Below are 22581 nucleotides of genomic sequence, written 5' to 3'. Positions count from 1 at the left end.
CATGAGTTATATTGAGCATCTTTCCATGTGTCTGTGGGTCATCTGTATGTCTTGTTCAGAGAAATGTCTGTTTGTGTCTTCTGCCCATTTTAATTGGATTATTTGAGGGATTTTTTTAGTGTGTGTTGAGTTGTAGAAGTTCTTTAGATATTTTGGACATTAATCCCTTATCAAATATATCACTTGCAAATATCTTTTCCCGTTCAGTAGGTTGCCTTTTTGTTTTATTGATCACTTCCTTTACTCTGCAAAAGCTTTTCATTTCGGTGTAGTCTTGATAGTTTAATCTTGCTTTTGTTTCCCTTGCCCAAGGAGACATATTCATAAATCTGTTGCAAAGGGTGATGTCCAAAAGATTATTACTTCTGTTTTCTTTTGGGAGTTTACAGTTTCAGGTCTCACATTTAGGTCTCTTATCCTTAGTGACTTTAGTTTTGTGTTTGATGGAAGAAAGGGATCTGGTATCATTCTTCTGCATGCAGTTGTCCAGTTTTCCCAGCACCGTGTATTGAAGAGACTGTCTTTTCCCCCATGGAATATTCAAGAATAGAGACAGAACTTACACCAAGACAAGTTTGCATAAACAGATATTACTAAAAGTAATACTTCCTGGGGCACCTGGGTGACTCAGTCAGTTCAGTGTCTCACTTTGGCTCAGGTCATGATCTCATGGTTCGTGGGTTGGAGCCCTGCGTCAGGCTCCATGCTGACAGCTCAGAGCCTGGAGCCTGCTTCAGATTCTGTGTGTCTCTCTCTCTGCCCCTTCCCTGCTCACACTTTGTCTGTCTGTCTATCTGTCTCCCTCCCCTCTCTCAAATATAAATAAACATTAAAATTTTTTAAAATAATTATAATAAAATAAAAATAATACTTCCCTTCCATCAATTCTTTCAAATGTCTCCTACCCAGTTCCCCATGATTTATCCTTCCTCAAAGCCCAAGTCTCCTTTCTTTTGTTAAAATGGTAGATTAGCCCATAAGTCTGCTCTTTTGAGTTTTGATTCTTCGTTGTAAACTCTCATGTATATAAATGTTATTAGAAACGTGCATCCCTTTTCTCCTGTTAATCTATTCATTGTTAGTTTAATATGTATTAATCTATTCATTGTTAGTTTAACATGTAGGCCCCCAGTGTTTAAACAGAAGACAATCAAGGAAAAGTTTTCCTCCTCTATACTTCAAATCTCAGTTCTCCAATTTCCTATCTATGTGACTTTAGACTGGATTTCTTGTTTTAATCTTCTCTCTGCCTCATTTTCTTTATCTGCAAAATGATGATAATAATTGGCCTCTCGTAGGATTGTGAAATTTGAATGAGTTAATACTTTTAAGCCCTTAGATCAAAGTCTGGTATTTAGCAATTACTTGGCAGATATTAACTGTTATTTTATGTGATCTTCAAAAGGTATAATAACTGCAATTTTATGATTGTGGAAATTGAAGTTTGGAGAGTTTCTATTTCCTGCCCCAGGTCCACTGAAAAATGGTGGAAACTGAAAACCAGATCTTCTGACTCCAGATTCTATGCTGTCTGGCTTTTAAGTATTTATTATTTAACATCATAGAGTTGTTTATAACTTTGATTCTTGCCAAGAGGATCAGGGGTGAAGATTTAATATTGATTGACCAGAGGACTCTAGAAATCTAAGAAAAAATGGGAAGACGCAGAACAGCAGAGAGAACTCGCTTTATTTTATTTTATTTTTTATTTATTTTTTTAAATAGTTTATTGTCAAATTGGTTTCCATATAACACCCAGGGGGGCACTTGTGAGAACTCACTTTAAAAACAGCTCTCAATACCGAGTAAGAGAGGCTTTGGACAACAATGAGTAACTGACGTATGTAAGGGCAAGTGGGGGTATGAAATTGAATTAGAAAAGTGGAATTATAAGAAAAATGAGGGCGCCTGGGTGGCTCAGTCGGTTAGCATTCAGCTTTGGCTCAGGTCACGATTTCACGGTTCGTGGGTTTGAGCCCCATGTCAGGCTCTGGGCTGACAGCTCAGAGCCTGGAGCCCGCTTCTGATTCTATACATCCCTCTCTCTCTGACACTCCCCTGCTCATGCTGTCTCTCTCTGTCTCTCAAAAATAAATAAAAAACATAAAAAAAATGAAAGATCAGATTTACTTTTGTCAAATCCACTATAAATGAGGGTAATGGCAAAAAGCAGACGGGGGGAAGTGAATGAATACCTTCCCACAGTGGCTGCTTCCCAGATATCACTGACCCGACTCAGAAACTCTGCCTGGACCGCAGCCGTATTACTGTCAAGATCCCGCCCACTCAACGATGCAGCGGATTTTAGCTCTACGCGGGGATGAAATTGAACAGAGAGCCAACAAATGTTATTGGTCACCTGGAAAGAGAAAATTATAAACCCCATATTCTTTCATTCACACTTGACAAGAGATTACAACTAAAGCCAGAAACTAGAGGCCCTAGTTGACAATTTAATTTTTTTCTTTTTTTTAATTTTGTAAAAAAATTTTTTTAATGTTTTATTTATTTTTGAGACAGAGAGAGACAGAGCATGAGCCGGGAGGGACAGAGAGACAGAGAGACACAAAATTGGAAGCAGGCTCCAGGCTCTGAGCTGTCAGCACAGAGCCTGACACGGGGCTCAAACCCACGAATGTGAGATCATTACCTGAGCCAAAGTTGGAGGCTTAACCGAATGAGCCACCCAGGTGCCCCTAATTTTTAAAAAAATATAAGAATAGAGTGTCTGAATGGCTCTGTTGGTTAAGCCTCTGACTCTTAATTTGGGCTCAGGTCATGCTCCCACAAGTTGGTGAGTTCAAGCCCCACGTCAGGCTCTGTGCTGATGGTGCGGAGGCTGCGTGGAATTCTCTCTCTGTTCTTCTCTTGGCTCCTCACCCGCTCTCTCTCGCAACATAAATAAATGAAATTTTTTAAAAACTTACAAAAACAGGGCAGCTGATACAGGTTCGTTGAGATGACAAGTTTTCAGCAGCCGCTCGTCTCTTTACACAGACAAGAAAAAGTTACCAAGTATTTACAAGCCTGTTATCATAAGTTAAATCTGTATTTATTATGTATCTTGTTAGCTTAACATTGTACTTCTAAATTCTTTGTTAAGAATCACAAAGGTTATTTTTAAAAGGTTATTTTTAGTAGACCTAAGGAATGGTCACTGTGGTCTAGAATTTAAACATTTGTTATATGAAACTTGGTTTGCTGGAATTTTTGGTTGAGAAACCTGTTTCTTCTCTTCAAGTTTATAGTTGATGTGAAGTTCATGCGTGGACCAGGCCTTCATTTGACCCACCGCGTTTATAATAATGTGCTAAGTCCTCACTAATCTATCTCTGTTAAACTAGAGATCTGTGCGAACTCTCTTGAACTGAGGAACAGAAAGCATTTTGTATTCATACAATTTTGGTTTTTTACAAATACAAATAAAAAGCTGAGTAAAAATCTTGACATGTGCCTCAGTGGCTAGTTAGACATGACGTGGGAGTCTTGGCCAGAGTTTGAAACGCCAGTATTTGAAATCAGTGCAAGAGAAGGACAGGGGGCCACTTGGGGGGCGGGGAGGGGCAGTGTCCTGGCGTTGAGGCTGCTAGAAAGTTCAGCACGGTCTCAGGCCAGATCACCAGATGGGAGCAGAGTGGGTGAAGCAGGGGATAGCTTGCGCTCCTTTTCCTCATCCCTGAATCGCGCCTTAAGACTCAAGGACCCTATTTCCGGAGGGACCACGAGGGCACAGGTTGTGGCCCTGAGTGGGAGCCATGGATACACAGCTGGCCTCTCCCTTGGAGGAAAACAGGCCATCGCCATCCAGCAGCAGGGAATGCGGGTCTGAGCTCCCTGCACAGTCTTGCCTGCTTCCCCACTCCTTCCCCAGGGGTCAGAAGAGCGTGGGGGGAGGGGTCTGAAGGCTTCCCCAGCCTCACGCCCCTCCCCCTCCCTTATCTCTTCAGCCTGACCCCCACCCCACCCCCATGCCTTGCTGACACTCCTCAGCGCCATCTTGGCCTCTGCTTCCTGAGTCCAAATGAAGGACTAGGTCACTACTTCTTAACACTTTACCCTCCAATCACGCTGCCAAAGGACCAGGTTATAGCAAGACAGAAACAAAAATTCTATTTTTTTTAAGAAGGATGTTTAAGTGTTGGCGGCCTCCTTGTTAGACTTTGACGGTTGCTATAAAAACCATGGGCCCTATCCTACTGCCTCTGTGTGCCAACGTGAGCCTCTGCTGAGCTTCGCTACTGCATCTCGTCAGATACTTTCTAGCTTTAAAGTTCTTTGGTTCTGTGAAAAATCGAGCGTTTTCACATGAAAGTGGAATGAGATTTCTTCTGGGTTGTTCTAACAAGCAGAAATAAAAGTAGTTCTAGCAGGAGGATTTTGCTCCATAGAGAGAAGGAAATTTCAACCATCAGAAGAAGCCAAAAATGGGGTGCATTGCCACAGGAAGGTGTAGACTCCTGTATTACTTTGCGGGGGCCTCCATAACCCAGGACCACAGACTGGGCGGCTTGAAAAACATATTTATTTTCTCACAGTCCTGGAGGCTTAAGTTCAAGATCAAGGGGTCAGCAGGTTTGGTGTCTTCTGAGGCCTCTCTCCTTGGCTTGTAGACGGCCACCTTCCTGCCATGGCCGCCTTCCTGCCATGGCCGCCTTCCTGCCGTGCCCTCACGCGGTCTCTCCTCTGTGCCCGTGCATGTTGAGCATGTCCATGTTCAAAAATTTCCTCTTCCTGGGGCACCTGGGTGGCTGAGTCGGTTGAGTGGATTCCACTTTGGCTCAGGTCATGATCTCACAGTTCATGGGTTCATGTCCTGCATCGAGCCCTCTGGGAACATTTCAGAGCCCGGATCCTGCTTCGGATTCTGTGTCTCCCTCTCTCACTGCCCCTCCCCCTGCTCATGCTCTGTCTCTCTTGGTCTTTCAAAACTAAATCAAGATTTAAAAAATGTTTTTAATTTTCTATCAGGACACCTATCATGTCCTATTGGATTAGAGCCTACCCACCTAATGCCTTCCTGGAACTTAATTACCTCTTTAAAGATGCTTTCTCCAAATACAGTTAACATTCTGAGGTCCTGGGGCTTACAGATCCAACATATAAATGCCGGGGGTAACAATTCAGCCCATTACAGCCTCTCCGAGGACATTTTTTTAAGTTAATTTATATTTTTTTGAGAGAGAGTGCATGTGCACAAGCAGGGGAGGGGCAGAAAGAGGGAGAGACACAGAATCCGAAGCAGGCTTCAGGCTCTGAGCCGTCAGCACAGAACCTGATGCGGGGCTCCAACCCACAAACTGTAAGATCATGACCTGAGCCAAAGTTGGATGCTCAACTGACTGAGCTGCCCAGGTGCCCCCAAGGACATTTTCATTTAGAGTGCTGGCATGATCGTCTCACGGGTGTAGACTGAATGTGTCAGCACACTGGCCTGCCACTAGCCTGTCCCAGGCATGTATGTCGTATGTAGGGTCCCCAGGACAAACAGGCCCTTCCTTGGACAAGGATTCACGTACAAGGAGTTTATTTGGGAGGTGGTTCTAGGAAATATCGGTGGGGCGAGGTGTGGCCAGATAAAGCAGGAAAGAGAAGGAAGCCAATCAAAAGTGCTTTTTTAAACCAATTGTCACTGTGGGAAACTGGGGCCCAAGCCTGCTGGGTACAGTGTAGAGATGCACCTCGGTTCCCTCCCTCCCAAACCCAGAGGGGAGAAAGGGCCGGAGCACACTCCATGCACTGCCTCCACCACTGAGGGGCACTTTCTGGGGACAGTCACTCGCTGGCACGTCCATCCCGCACAGGCACAGCGAGGTGCTGAAGCCAGAGGGGCTCCTGGCAAAGGGTTGCAGGTGCTGATGTTTGAAAGTCAGGTGAGCATTTTTGCAAACGGTTCCCACTGAGGATCAACGGGCACGGCTCAGAGGCTTCTCCCACAGTGTGAGCTTGATTGTAGCCACGCCTGAGGTCATTCATAGCAGAGAGAATGTGCAGGAGGCCAGTCACCACTTGGTCGAGAATGGGCATTGCCTGTCCAAGTAGGAGGTGAGAGGCAGAGCCCAAGAGCATGAAAAGAACTTTGTTTCTTGGAACAAGCAAGCACTTTCCTTCGAGAGCATGAAGGCGAGTTCTGCCGAGGCCTTCCTGCTCAAACTAACCTATTAAAAATCCATTACCACACGAAAGAGCCATGAACTGAAGAATAAAATCACTGGGAATGTCGCCTAATCTCATGAAGTATGCAGCAAAACCCCCACCAAATCCCATTCTGCTCAAGTGCTATGATGAATCCCGGCATTGGAACTGGGGGGAAATGAAATGAGAGGAAGAGGGTTTTTTTCACCCCACACTTTTCTTATATAAACAAGTTTTTTATTGTGGTAAAATATGCACAACAAAATTTCTCAGGGACACCTCAGTGGCATTGAGCACATGGATGCCGTTGTACGGCCGTCGCCAGCACCGGTCTCCAGAACGGCTGTCATCTTTCCAAAGTGAAACTCCTTGCACGTCACACACAAACTCCCCGTCACCACCTCCCCCGGGCTGGCGACCTCCATTCTCTTTTCCGTCTCTGTGAACGTGACCACCCCAGGTACCTCGTGTAAATGGAACCAGACCACCTTGGAATTTTTGATTCTGGCCTTTTTAGTCCACTTAGCATAATGTCTTCAAGGTTCAGATTGAAGCCTGTGTTAGAATCTCTTTCCTTTTTAAGGTTGAATAAATACTCCGTTGTCTGTATATACCACCTTCTGTCTATCCTTCCATCATTGAACACTTGAGTTGCTTCTATGGCTCTTGTGAATTATACTACTATGAACTTGGGGTTGCAGACATCTGTTTAGGACCCAGCTTTCAATTCTTTGGGCATAACCTCAGAAGTGGAGCTGCTGGATCCTATGGTAATGCTATGTTCTACTTTTGAGGAACCTCTTACTTCATATCTTTTTAGTTTTTTATAGTTTATTGTTTATTTTTGAGACAGAGAGCACAAGTGGGGAAATGGCAGAGAGAGAGACACAGAATCTGAAGCAGGCTCTGACAGCTCAGAGCCTGACTCGGGGCTCGAACCCACAAACCGTGGGATCATGACCTGAGCCAAAATCAGACACTTAACCAACTGAGCCACCCAGGCACCCCTCCATATCTTATTAAACCCACTGAAAATCCTATTTTTAAAGATTTTAAAAAATTATTAAGCATGCTTAAACACAAAAGGAAGGAGAATGCCTGGAAAATGGATAAAACAACCTAAGTTTTCTCCTGTGACGCATCTTAGAGGTGCCGCGTGGTGTGGGACTTACAGAGGTGCACGGTGTGTCCCTCGTTTCTGGATGTCGAGCTTCCTCTCTTGGTCTCTCCATTGCCACTCTCTCCCTTCTGTGACGTATTCTAATTAGCACTGCTTTGTGGCCATCACCCACGCTTCCAATCCGGCTATCCGGACCCTGTTTCCCCTTCCAGTCTCTAAGCTTTCCTTTGATCTAGTCTTCTCAGAATTCTGGTTCCTTCCCCTCCCCCGACAATTTCATCTTTTTGCAAAGGGCTGCTGTGTACATACAATCTGTCAACCAGAGGACTCCTGTGCTTGCCTGGGATACACTGGTCCATCGTAGTCTGTCAACGGAAATTCTGGGTCTTTGGTATTTTAGTGCTGCATTCACTTAATGTCTTGTTGGAGTTGTCTGCTCCATCTGTGGTTACTCAGGATAAATCTGGAAGAGTCAAAGCTGACTAACTAACTATATATGGTTTTGCCTTATACGATATAGCTCTAAAGCCTTCACTTCCCATAAGTATATTGAATCTCAAATAAAGAAGAGTCCATTCTGTTCATGATGGCTGGGCCATGATAAAAATGAAAAGGACTTTCAAAAACTACTAAATGTTTATTCCGGAGGACAGTAGCAATCTGCTCCAAGATCTGCTCCAAGTCCCACCATCAGGTGAAGGGAGTCACCCTCAAAAACATCCATTGCTCTTGGCTGTACTTCCATACTTACTGAGCCGCCTTCTGGTTAATCACTTGGGCCTTCCAAGAACCTAGTGCCTGGAAATGAGTACCCAGGTGGGTAAGACTTCTCAGGGACATGAGAAAAGCGATGCCAACAAATCACTCTAATTATCATCAGAAACCAGAACACTGTGTTCTGGGTTCTGTATTATTTGTCTCTTCTAAATGTGGGCGGCACCAATCTGACCCACTGTGGGACATGACAGCATTGTGCCCTAAATACACGTAAGATGGAGTGTCAGACTCGAAATCCTGGGTGATGACAAATTACTACGATGCTGTGCAATATACGTGCAAACTTCTGGGGACAGTCCCCACCCCCGCTGAGCTTATTTCAAACCATGGCAAATATTTCACCTTGTGTCTCCTTTTGTGAGAGGGCCAGGATTCATGCAACTTACAAGTCAAATCCTACGTTCCTCTCGGTAACATTCATATGACTTCTCAGACTCATACAGTAAAAGTAATATTCAACGAACATCTGGGACACATTTCGAATTTCTAATGTTATTCCTCGGGGGAAGTTTGTCCTTTCACTATTCTGCACGTCAAAAATCATTGGATTTTATGTAACATCTAGAGGTATTAATTCGAAGAAAAAGGAAATGCTGGCTTGCGTCTCTTCCCCCTGCTTAGCTTATTTACATACATATGTGCTGCCCAGAACATGATTCCAGTATGAACATTGGTTCAAGTCTTCCCCAAACATCGACAGTCTTAAAAGGCCCCCTAACTACTGACTAGCCTATTCCCATTTTCATTTAAATGGGGTAAGTGAGCTACATTATAGAAAATAGGTAGTAATAAACATCTGAATTCTATTAAAACTGTTGCAAAATAAAAACGTTATTGAAGAAAGCTAGTTTCAATGTATCATCATAATCTAATTATTTTCAAAGAGGGAATCTGACCTAGAGGAATAATTAAACCATTTTCAAAAGGGCCTCACATCCCCTGTTAACTTGGAACCTAGAGATTTTTCTCTGCGTTTTGCTCCAGGGAAAATTGGACAGGGTTTGTTTCTGTGAAGGGAAGCAGCGCGTCCGGTCTCTGATTCTCACTGTTGCTCATTACCCACTGTCATTTGTAGATTCTCCAGGGAGAAATGAACGCTTCACAGGCTGAGGTGTTTCTGGTCAGCTGGTTATTCCTCCAAGCTTCTGGAATATTCTGGAAAGTCCAAGAATGTTCTAGTAGAACCCGGCCTTCAGATTATCATGAAGGAGTATTTGCCAGGGTAGCAGGCTAGGACGTGTTTAACTCGGCACTCTGTTAGCTTGGCTCTCACTCTCCCGGGTTTCAGTCCTGGGGCCTGTGGGCTTGCAGGTGTCCACTCCATCTCTGCCTTCATTTTTTTTTTTTAAGTCTACAAGGATGGACATAACAAAATACCACAGATTGGGTGGCTTCAACAACAGAAGTTGATTTTCTCACAGCTCCAGAGGCGATATGCCCAAGATCAAGGTGTTACCAGCATTGGCTTTTGATAAGACCTCTTTTCCTGGTTTCCAGTAGCCGCTTTCTTGCTGTGTCCTCATATGACCTTTGATCTGTGTGCACCCAGAGAAAGGGAGATCCCGGGGGTCTCTTCCCCTTCTTTTAAGGACACCAGCCTGAGTAGATAGGACCCCCTCCCTTCTGACCTCATTTCACCTTATTACCTCCTGAAAGATCTTATCTCCAAAAACAGTTACCCTGGGACTTAAAACACATGAATTTGCTGGGGATACAATTCAGTCCAGAACAATTCTGTGTCTTTCTGGGCTTCTTACAAAGTCACCGGTCCTATTAGATTTGGGCCAGGGCTACTCCAGTCCAAATGACCCCATCTTAATTTAATTACATCTGCAAAGACCTATTTCCATATAAGGTCACACTCCTAGGGCCCTGGGGTTAGGACTTTTAACCCTATGAATATCAACAAGCATTCATGTTATGTTGAATGGCTCAGCCAACCCCTGCTAAGCTGGGATTCAGTGATGTCTGGAGGAAATGGCCCACCCTGGTGATGGCTGTGGACTGGCCCTCAGGGTTGTACCTTTTAGCAGATATTCCAAAACAGTGACCATCAGGGACTGTGGGGCTTGGTTTGTCTGCTCAGTGAGGACGGAGACACAGTGCACAGACTAGTGCTGGGTAATCGCTTCTCTAGCCCCGCCTCCTGTCCCATGATTCCGTGGTGTAACAGAGAAAGATTGTGCTCACAGCCTGACTCCGGGGCTTGGGTGGGCTCCCCTAATAGCCAAATATATGGCCTTAGGCAACATATATACCAGTGGTTTTCAAACTGTAGCAGGGACTTGACATAACAGACTTGGGGGGAGGCGCACCTCTGATCTAGGAGGCCTGAGGCTGGCTCAGACTCTTGCATCTTTTTTTTTTAATATTTTGTAATGTTTATTTATTTTTGAAGGAGAGAGACACTGTGTGAGCAGGAGAGGGGCAGAGAGAGAGGGAGACCCAGAATCTGAAGCAGGCTTCAGGCTCAGAGCCAGCGGTCAGCACAGAGCCCAACGCAGGGCTTGAACTCCCGAACCGTGAGATCACGACCTGAGATGATGTCTGAGGCCCAACAGACTGAGCCACCCAGACACCCCACAGGCACTTGCATCCTTAACAAGTTTAAGTTTGCTGGTGCTGCTGATCATGCTGGCCTGGGGATTACACTCGGAGGACCATCATTGTATGCCATTGCTTACAAATGAAAATCCAACCAAGCAACAGACTTTCAAATCATTTTGTCATTGGAAAAAAAAATGTAAATATTGCAAAGTAGAGAAAAGAGCAGGACGGAGTGTGTGGATTCACCCTAGGCAGGGCCAGACCCATGGGCGCAGGAACTGTGTGCATGGGGCTCATGCTCAGGAGGACCCCAGACTTTGGTTAATGCTCTGCTCTTGCATAATTCTTGCTCTTGGAAATTCTTCATACTTTCTCAACAAGGGGCCTTACCTTTGCATTTTGCACTGGGCCCTGTAATTGTGTAGCCGGCCCAGGCCCCGGGATGCAAGTGCCATGAGTATTTTGCCAAATGTAACAAAATTTTATTGAAGACCACCACAATGTGCTAGCTACTGTTATCAGGGAGTAGGGATCAAAAACAAGACAGGATCGTGGCTTTTGAGGGTCTGATGATGTAGTAGAGATAAAGCTGCTAGATGTAGCGAATAGAAATATAGGATACCGTGTTACATAAGGCCTTAGTTTAAGTACGCCCCACATATAAATTTTGGTCTCCATATTTTTCTTTTTTTAATTAATTGATTATTTTTTAACTAACATTTTAATTTACATCTAAGTTAAATATAGTGCAACGATGATTTCAAGAGTAGATTCCTTAATGGCCCTCACCCATTTAGCCCATCCCCCCTCCCACAACCCCTGTAGTAACCCTCTATTTGTTCCCCATATTTAAGAGTCTCATATTTTTGTCCCCTCCCTGTTTTTATATAATTTTCACTCTCCTTCCCTTATGTTCATCTGTTTTGTATCTTAAAGTCCTCATATGAGTGAAGTCACATGATACTTGTCTTTCTCTGACTAATTATGCTTAGCATAATACCCTCCAGTTCCATCCATGTAGTTGCAAATGGTAAGATTTCATTCTTTTTGATTGCAGAGTAATACTCCAGTGTGTGTGTGTGTGTGTGTGTGTACATATATTCCACATCTTCTTTATCCGTTCATCCGTCGATGGACATTTGGGCCCTTCCCATACTTTGGCTATTGTCAGTATCACTGCTATAAACATTGGGGTGCATCTGTCCCTTTGAAACAGCACACTTGTTTATCCCTCGGATAAATACCTTGTAGTGCAATTGCCGGGTCGTAGGGTAGTTCTATTTTTAATTTTTTGAGGACCCTCCACACTGTTTTCCAGAGTGGCTGCACCAGTTTGCATTCCCACCAGCAGTGTGAAAGCGATCCTCTTTCTCCGCATCCTCGCCAACATCTGTTGTTGCCCGAGTTGTTCATGTCAGCCATTCTGACAGGTGTGAGGCGGTATCTCATTGTGGTTTTGGTTTGTATTTCCCTGATGATGAGTGTGTTGAGCATTTTTTCATGTGTCAGTTGGCCATCTGGATGTCTTCTTTGGAGAATTGTCTATTCATGTCTTTAGCCCATTTCTTCACTGGATTATTTGTCTTGTGGGTGTTGAGTTTGATAAGTTCTTTATAGATTTTGGATACTAACCCCTTATCTGATACGTTATTTGTGAATATCATCTCCCATTCCATCAGTTGCCTTTTAGTTTTGCTGATTATTTCCTTTGCTGTGCATAAGCTTTTTATTTTGATGAGGTCCCAGTAGTTCAGTTTTGCTTTTGTTTCTCTTGCCTCTGGAAACCTTTGAGTAAGAAGTGGCTGTGGCCAACGTCAAAGAGATGGTCTCCATGTTTTTCTGATGGAAAGTTTGGGGATGTGTACTCAATAACGTTCATTTATTTATTTATACATTGTCCTCAGGTACTTCTATCATTAGCCAATATCTCAAGGCAAGAGTCATGTTAATCTCGAGAGAGGCAGGATGTGTATTGGTTAAGGGCCAGGGGTCTGGAGACTCAGCAGGGTTCCTGTCTCCCGCCCCTGTGCTGCTCATCTGCTCCATGCCTTGGTAAATGATTAACAACACTGATGGGTGGTCCACGGGGCTGCTATGGGCTCTCACACTCCTGCAGCGCTGAACACGGGCTGTGGCACGTGGTGATGACTCAGGAAGTGCCACAGCGTCTCAGGATCCCATGGGAGAGTTGATAATAAATGATGACAGGTATGATAGAGCACTTTAAATAGTTAAGACTCAGCCAACTGTTATCATTCAAGGTGTGATCATTCAGACGTCTCTTTCTCTCTCTTTGTATCAATTGTGCACATTATTATTTTTTTAACTGCAGTAAAGCACATAGGACATAAAATGTACTATTGTAACTAGTTTTAGGTGTACAGTTCAGTAGTGTTAAGTATAGTCACGCTGTTGTGTAACTCATCTCTGAGACTTTTTTAGCTCCCCAAACTGAAACTCTGTATCTGTTAAAGAATAACTCTTATTCTTCCTCTCCTTAGCATTTGGCCACCAGCATTTTACTTTCTGTCTCTATGAGTCTGGATCCTGTGTATGGAGATCATATAGTATTTGTCTCTTTTTAAATTTTTTTAAACATTTATTTAGCATGGAGAGACAGAGCACAAGCAGGGGAGGGGCACAGAATCTGAAGCAGGCTCCAGGCTCTGAGCTGTCAGCATAGAGCCTGACACAGGACTTGAACCCATGAACTGCAAAATTATGACCTCAGTGGAAAGTTGGACGCTTGACTGACTGAGCCACCCAGGCACCCCGTGTATTTGTCTTTTTGTGGGTGACTTACGTCACTGTGCTCCCAATTCGTCTATGCTGTAGCAGGTGACAGGATGTCCTTTCTTTTCAAGGTTGAATGATACTCCAATGTATGGATGGACCACATTGTGTTTATCCAACTCAGCTGTCAGTGGATATTTGGGGCACTTCTACCTACTGAGTACTGTGAATAATGCTGCTATGAACGTGACTTTGTGTGCATTATTTTTGATAAGCTTCTTCTATAATTACCAGTAGACTTAGCCACAATCATTTAATTATTTGCATAGCTCAGGCGTGTACAGCTAGAAACTATAAGAGAAACACCTAAGCTCTGGGACACAGCCATCTGATATAGGGGTCTCCTGAAATCCGTCTGGCATGTGCATACAATAAATGTTTTGTTGGACAAATAGATCTGAAAAGAAGACAAATTCATGCCTATCTTAAGGAGATGGAATTCTTTTGCTTGTTTTGGGGGTTTGCTTTTCAAGCTTATTTATTTATTTTGAGACAGAGAGGATGAGGGCAGGGGAGGGGCAGGCAGAGAGAGAGAGGAAGAGAGAGAGAGAGAGAGAATCCCAAGCAGGCTCTACACTTCAACACTGAGTCCCCACATGGGGCTTGAACTCATGAACCATGAGATCATGACCTGAGCTGAAAAGAAGAGTCAGACACCTAACTGACTGAGCCACCCAGGCACCCCAAGTGTGGGACTCTTGATTTCAGCACAGGTCATGATCTTGTGGTTTGTGGGATCAAGCCCCGAGTGGGGTATATAGATGTAGCTATCAGTTATTAGTGAGCCTACTGCCTACTGCTGACCTAGATTTCCTTCTGTCCATCTGCTCTCATTGTCTCTAATAAATATAAGGAAAAGAAAAACATTCCTGGAGCCCATAGCCCCCTCTTTCTAGGATTTTATTCATTTTGGTATTCTGTGCATCTTTAATTTCCTGCCTGCTTTCCTTGTGGGATGAAAGTGGCCAGTCCCAATGGGTCATGTATGATTTCTGCACTTTCCCACGGCCAGGCTCAGGCTACTGCCCGGTTTTCTCTAATCACTGCTTGACTGGGGGCTACCCCAGGAAGTTCAAGTTGCAGGAAGCCTGTCTCCCAGAGGGTAGAGTGGGGAATTGTGAGTGGCTACCTATGAATTATTAATGCATTATTAATGCATAATTTGCTACGAGGTTTCAGGACTAATTAATGATCTCCTTAATAAAGGTCTGCTCATCTTTCTGCAGCGGCCTTTGAGATGCTTCTCCAAGCCTCTGGGTGCCTGGGTTTTGCAGGCTGCACACTCGGTGCCCCGCTGAGGTCCACCTCCCCTCTGGCTCTGGCTCCCAGAGGTTCTGTGTGCCCAGCTGGAAACAGAGAATGCTAATGAATTACTCCAGGTGACTTGCAGCAGTTGTCGTGTTACCGGGTGACAGAAAAATCAGCAGAGAACATTCTCCATTGTCTTACTATTCGTGCTTATTAGCTGTCCTCTGGCCGGATGCGAGAACACCTTTCCTCCACAGCACCCCGCCCCCACCTTAACGGACTCAGGAGCTGTGGTGCTCCGCGCTCCTGGTGCACATGACCACTTGAATAAAGGGGGGAATGGCTGACTGTCCAAGTGAGAAGACCCAGTCCGGCCTCGCACAGAGGGAGCCTGCGGCGGCTGGGGGCCAGGGGTCACATTTTCTCGTGCGAGCTGGGCTTCCGGCCACGGCGCACACCATCCTTGGGAAACTGAACTTTGGATTTTCTCATTCTGAAGGTCCTTGCTTTTCCCTAATGCACTTCCTCATCGTGCTGCATTTTAAAGCCCTTTCTTCCGGTCCCTTTTCTTGTCATCCTGTTATTTTTCACCGTTGTGTCTTTAATAAGAAAGTTGCTTTTACGGTTGTGTTGCAGTGCCCTAAAGCTCTTGGATGAACGAGACCATTTCCCACATCAAATGTGTTAAAAATTCATGAGTCCATATTGCAGCTTTTTTTTTTAGTTTATTTATTTTGAGAGAGAGAGAGCGTGGGGGAGGGGCAGAGAGAGAATCCCAAGCAGGCTCCACCCTGTCAGTGCAGTGCCCAAAGCGGGGCTCAAACTCAGGAACAGTGAGATCACCACCTGAGCTGCTTAAACTGGGCCACCCAGGCACCCTCGTATTGCAGCTTTTAGAAAAACCTAACTCACTAGTCCTAAGAAGCCCTTAGAACCAACTTACTGTTTCAAAACCTAGTTTGAGGAAAGAATGAATCCTTTGGTCTGCCTTTCCCATGTGAACTATACTCCTCTAGATGCTTCTCATCCTAGAATATTTCAGCTTCTATAAATAAAGAAGAAATAACAGAACCAGAATATCTGTAAATATTTCAGCATGTATCTCTAAAAGATAATAGCTCGCGTTCAACACATAACCATAATTTAATTACTGCATCTAAAAATATCCAGTCAGTGTCCCAGTGTGTGCAAATAGAATGAAGAATTTAAGCAAGAATCATCAATGGGCACAAACCACATAAAAAGAGACGATCAGATATAATCGGCTTCCTGTTGGAAGTTTACAATATCTACAAATAACGTATTCCTTTAAGAAAAAAAGGGAATGCAATTGGATCAAGTCTTTAAATCTAACTACCAGTTACAGGATATACTGGGGTCAGGGGGACATATGAATATGTCATCAGCAAAATCCAGAATGTGGAAAACTATATAAGGCAAATGACCTGATTCCTTCAACAACAAAAAATTGCAAAGAGAGGAAAAAAAAAAAACACTGGAAGGCAGGACCTACATTAAAAGAGTATGTTGACAAAATGCAATGTGCAGCCTTGGTTTGGACCTTGTGTCAAGCAAACTAAGTGTACAAGTATTTATGAGACACCTGGGGAAACTTGAGGGTGAATATTTTTAGTGAAAGTAATGACATTGTGATCATATCTGAAAATAGCCACACACGCGTGCGTGCGCACACACACACATATGTCCATTATAGGCTAAAACATTTACAGATGAAGTTAGATGATATGTAGAATTCGCTTCAAAACAATACGTGATTCTGTATACCCATGGGTGCTGGGGAATGTGAATTATGAATGAAACAAGATTGGCCGAGAGTTGGGAAATGTTGGACTTAGCCAACAGAAGTTCACTGTGGTATCCTCTCCACTTCCATGCGTGCTGAAATCCTCCACAATGAAGGGTAGAATGAATGATGAACAAGTGAACACATGAGTAGATAAACAAAACCCCTGCCGCCCCGCCTCCCAGAAGGGTCAGCATCTAAGGATGATTCTACTGCTTCCGTGTTCAGAGTCCTCCCGACCCTGATGGTTTGCTCCTTCCCTGTAACCTCTACCAAACCATGGGAAGCTTGAGAAGGCAAAGCCTTGACCTGCAGCTTTCCATTCTAAGTCCCTTCGAACAAACGGCTGGATCGATTCAACTCCCACCAACCTTTAAAAGCAATTCATTGTATATTTCATGAGGCAGAATCAATCCACACGTAAATATCATCTGGGTCTTAAATAGTTCATATTTTTTTCTCTCTGGGTCTTAACTACATCCATGGTTTTCAGCATGACTCACTTGACTGTAGATATCGTGTGTGGTATCCTGGGTGTTATTCAACATTTGTACTGTCAACCTGCCTTGAAATTAGGTCAGCATTTACATTTCAAGGGTGGATTTTTGTTCTTCCTTGTTTTTCTCATGCCCATGCTGCTGGCCTCCTTAGTCTTCGACGCTGCTCTCTCCTTCAGCCTAGTTGTGGGGCGCCCGTGAACTACTGGCACTGAAACTCTACCTCTGATTTCTCTGGCTTCCTTCACAGGACCCAGCATCTACTCCCCGAGTCTGCTGTCCCCTCATTTTATAATCACAAGGAGAAAAGCACATGTCTGGGGTCAGGAGAAATGGTTGCTAATTTTTAAGAGCAACCAGAACTTGGGAATTTCTTTTTTAAAGGAAAGAAGGCCAAAGTTCTTGTTTTGAGATCCTTTTTGATATTTCTTTGTTGTGCTGAGAAAAAAAATACAGCCCCAAATGCAATAAAACCACATAAAAGCATGGAATGGTCAGAGTATAATCATTTCTTTTTTAATCAAAGTAAAGTAGCTAGTTCCTAGCCTCTAAACTAAAAAGAAAAATGAACTCCCGAGTCCTTTCAGAGACTAATTTTATTTTAAAAGCAGCATTCATTGCTTTAATAAAAACATGCATTAGTTTAATACTTTCCATATTCTAATTTAAGAAACGTTCATGGGAAATGTTAAAATATTCCACTGTGTTTGAAGTGAGTGTAGAAGCTGAAAAAAATTGAGATAACTTTTTAAAAACAGTTTTGCTTCTAATTATATATTTCTCAGTTTTAATTTTTCTTTCTTTCGTGTGTTCCTCACTGTGGGCAATTCATGGTTTTGATACTAATAAGGGCCCCGAATCCACTAATTTTAATATATTGGGAACTTTATGTCATGACTCCCCACTAATTACACCTTTGCCGTGAAGGAGTGGCAGCAACGTGATTCATCCCCAAATTCCCATACATTCTATCAACAACGTGTGAGCTTCCGTGGAGCAAACAAGTGATGAATCCGTTACAGCAAAGAGGGCCCCATGTTTTTAAAGGATAAGATGAAATTTTAGAATCTGTAGACTAATATGTTTGGCAAAGACTTCTCACAAGCATTTTTAAAATAACGTGATTACCGGAAGACCATATGGATCAACTAAGCATAAGTCACAGAAAATTCATCCTGTTTCCTTCTTTTGAAGTTGACTCCAGGTTGATAGAGGAAGGTGATGCTGTTCTTAACTTCACCAGGCAATTAACCTCAGCTGTCATGTTGTGGATGGAGAAGTGTCAGGCTTGTGATATGGAGATTTTAGAGAAGTTAAAATAAGTTGACCCTAAGCCTCAGTTATGCAGCCGTGGTGCATTAACGTAGAGAGTCTTTGGGGGGATGTCACACACACAGGACATGGCCCTTGACTCTCCTAGTGATGTCATGTGAAATGAACATGAACATACAGGAGACGTTTAGCAACTGTGCTGATAACACAAAGATGAGAAGGAAGCATGTAGTGATAGAAGATAACACAAGAGTTTCAAGTGATGGAGACAAGTCAGAACATTGGTCCAGGGCTAACCAGGTAGAAATTTAACTAAAATCAGTGTAAACTTATGGGGTGCCTGAGTGGCTCAGTCAATTAAGCATCTGACTTCAGCTCAGGTCATGATCTCACAGTCTGTGGGTTCAAGCCCTGCATCGGGCTCTGTGCTGACAGCAACAGAGCCTGCTTGGGATTCTCTCTCTTCCCCTTTCTGCCCCTCCCCCCTTGTACTTTCTCTCAAAAATAAATAAATAAACTTAAAAAAAAATCAATGTAAAAAAAGTACCCAGGACTTGCTTTATTTAGGTATGATAAGACATATAGAGACAAAAATGGCTGTAATAAAGTCAGAAGTTTTTTTTTATTCTCAGCCTTTTCTAGAAACAGGAGGCACAGCGCACTGCACAGGGAGGGCCCCCTGGGGAAGCACCACAGTTAGTCAGAAAGCAGAGGGAACAGAAGAAAATGGGGGCAGGAGTCTGTTTTGTGGTTTCCTCTGGAAAGACAAGGCAGGGCGGCACGGGCTGGCTTAGCATTCTCTAGTTTAAATAACTCCTGGGGGCTCTGGGACATAGGAGCTCTGTCCCTAATTGTCCAGCACGTGGCCCTGGGGTGACCAAGACAGGGGGATAGTGGCCTGGGGTGGGAGAGCCCAACAGAGGAGGTGGTGGAGGGTGTGGGCTCTGGATTGGTGGGCATTTGAAAGGAGTACTTGTAGGCACATTTAATATCTCTAGAAATTGGAGCCCTGAGAGATGCTGTCCCTCCAGGGTCAACAAGGGCCCCGGATGTCAAAGCATCAGATACAGAAGATTTGGTTGTTACATAAATACAACGCATGAATCTCATGCTGAGGAAAGAAGAGGAAGATTCGGCTCAATTCACGTGGTAAGATCTAGGGTTCAGTTTTGTTTTGTTTGATGAGGGTTTAATGAATCAACACGGTGATACTACGCTCTTCACGGAGCAATTTGCCATCACTCAGGTCCCTGCTTAATAGTCATCTCCTCAGAGAGGTCCTCCCTGACCACCCCGTCCCACCCTGCCTCCCATTTCTACTCGCTCCCCAGGACATTTGACTGTTTCACGTCCCCCCGCACTTTATAGCTGAAACTCTCTGAGGCGCTTCCACATCTGTCTCCCTGCTAAAATGTAAGCTGGGTTCATCTTTTCATACCCAGTATCCAGAGCAGTCACGGGTGCATAGTAGGGGCTCACTAAATATTTTCCATGTGAACACATGCAGAGCTAAAATAAAACCCAGCTGGATCTTTACTTGAATGGGCATCTAGTCATTGATCTCAGAAAATAAGTTTCTCCCTTTTTTTTTATAAACACAAGTGATTTGTATTCGATTTGGGGTGCCACACATTTTAAGAAAAGTACTGACAAACTAAAGAGACCAGAGCCAAGATAAGTATACACAGGATGGTCTGAACGTCATCTCATGGAATTATGGAGGAGTGTGGACATTTCATTAGCAGCTACCGTGTGCCAAGAAGGGTGTTAGGTCGTGAAGCAACTAAATTCCAGTTGCCACCTGTGGGTAACTTGCCTCTGAATTCAACTGTCTGGGTGGAGAGGTGCGTGTGTAGATAGGAAAGAGGTCCCCTAGACCTTCAAGGGCAAAGCCCTGCTCCTCTAGGTGAATGGCTAGGGCTTAGTTAGCTCCAGCTGAGATCTGGTTCCCGGGGAGGCTCTTCCCTTCAGCAGAAGCCAGAGAGGGAGGGAAAACCTCGGGTGAAATACAGAGTGCTGAGGACCCTGAAGGTATTGACTCTAATCATCTAAAGAAGGTTTTGGTCAAATCCCAGGCTTGGAAAGCATTCTTGGGCTTAGCCCTTGACCTGCTCAGCTTCACCTGGCTCTACCATAACCCACTGGCCTGCTGGGATACATGGAGATCAGCTCCTCTGGCCCGCTTACGCTGCTGCTCCCATCTGTGACGGTTACTTGTATGTGTCAAGTTGACTATAGTTATTCAACCAAGGCTAAATTTTTCAACGAACTACTGATCTAGATGCTACTGTACAAGTATTTTGTAGATGAGGCCGACATCTCTAATCAGCTGACTTAGAGTAGAGGAGATTACCCTTGATAATCTGGGTGAGCCTCATGCAATCAGTTGAAGGTCTTAACAAAAATTGGAATCTTCCTGAGGAAGAAGTGCTACCTCAGGACTGCAGCATCAGCTCCTGCTGGAAAATCCCCAGCCTGCTCACCTGCCCTATAATCACATGAGCCAGTTCCTTGAAATACATTCCTTAACACACATCCACGTTCTGTTTCTTTGAAGGACCCTGACTGACATGCCACCTCTGGCTTTTGAGGGGTGGATGCTCAGGTTTGCTCTTTTTTTCCAGGACCCAGGCTTCAAAACAAATGGTCTTTCCTATTCTTGCCTGATTAAATCCTACGCATGCATGCAGGGTCTCAGTCTAACGGATGCTCATGGGAATATGTCATCCCTGACCCTCTTTGCCACGTTCAGCCCTGCTTTGTGGTTGAACAGTTTCATTTCCATGGGAGGAGGGATGGAGACTGTCTTACCCCCCATGAGTACCTAGCTCCCTAACTCCCTGCAGTGCAAGCAAATGGTAGGTGCTCATAAGTATCTGTTGAATGCATATGGGGTTTACGCACACTTTCCAGATGTGGAAAGAAATGCAGCTTCTTTAATTTACTCCAACCAGTCTGATTTTCCCATGACCACTCCATTCTGCTGACTAGTCAAAGGAAAAAACATTAAACTCCATTACATCATTTTCTTCTTGTTTAAATAGTCTCTTTCAGGGGGAAAATTAATATACAAGAATTAATAACAAATGTTTCTGGGGGCAAGAACATGATAAAAACACTTCCCCTTTTTCCTATAATGCAGCACTGTAGATTTTTATAGCTCTGTAATTTCTGGCTACTTTGTTTGTCTTCACTGGAAGTTAGAAATATTATTTCTAAGGAAACGATCCAAACAAAATGATTTAGAAGCAACCTCTAACCTTGTTCACTGGTTTTAAAAGACATCCTTCAGTTTATATGGTTTTTAATTCCCATGAGGTTCATATGGTTTTCCATTATGTTTTCCTAACGTGTCGACTATCAGAACATGAAAGTTCTGCTTATGTTCTTGGTTAAACATTTTCTTTTTTTTTTCTTTAATTTCTTTTTAATTTATTTTTGAGAGACAGAGAGAGCATGAGTAGTGGAGGGGCAGAGAGAGAGGGAGACACAGAATCTGAAGCAGGTCCAGGCTCTGAGCTGTCAGCACAGAGCCCAGCTCGGGGCTTGAACTCAGAAACTGTGTGATCATGACCTGAGCCGAACTCAGCCACTTAACCAAATGAGCCACCCAGATGCCTCATTGGTTAAACATTTTCTAAAATTATGACTAAATTTTAAGGTTTTCTAGAAAAAATGCTGTAAACAGTTGTGTGTTGACATTGAAGAATACATTTTATTTTTTGAAGTTTATTTTCTTTGTCTTGAGAAAGAGAGAGAGTGTGTGTGTGAGAGTGAGGGCAGGGGAGAGAGAGGAAGAGAGAGAATCCCAAGCAGGCTCCATGCTGTCAACGCAGAGACCAACACGGGGCTGGATCCCACAAACCATGAGATCATGACCTTAACTGAAGTCAAGAGTCGGACACTCAACCTACTGAGCCACCAGGTGCCCTGAAGACTACATTTTAAAAGCACTAAAAGTGGGGCACCAGGGCGGCTCAGTTGGCCAAGCCTCCAACTGTTGATCTCAGTTCAGGTCTTGATCTCAGGGTCGTGACTTCAAGCCCTGAACTGGGCCCTGTGCTGAGCGTGAAGCCTACTTAAAAAAGAGAAAAGAGTAAAAGCACTAACATTAAAGCTTCCATTGGGGTTTTCTTTTTAAATAGGTTTTATGGACTTTTGATGCTTAATAAAGGCTATTTTTGTAAAAACAAAGTTACCTTTTTAAATTACTTGATTTCATTGGGATAAATGCCCATACTTTTCAGGGTTTTAAACTGTGAACTCAGTGTTGGGCTCTTCCTTTTCTTCCCGCCTTACTGACATCAGTAGAAGTGGAGTCTTAGCTTGGGGTCCATAACAGAATAGCAGAGATCGGGGGAGGGGAGAGTTGAGACACATTTATCTCCTGG

The sequence above is a fragment of the Suricata suricatta genome, chromosome 4, assembly GCF_006229205.1.
Source record: "Suricata suricatta isolate VVHF042 chromosome 4, meerkat_22Aug2017_6uvM2_HiC, whole genome shotgun sequence".
In the NCBI taxonomy this organism is placed as follows: domain Eukaryota; kingdom Metazoa; phylum Chordata; class Mammalia; order Carnivora; family Herpestidae; genus Suricata; species Suricata suricatta.
This window is presented reverse-complemented; position numbering follows the sequence as displayed.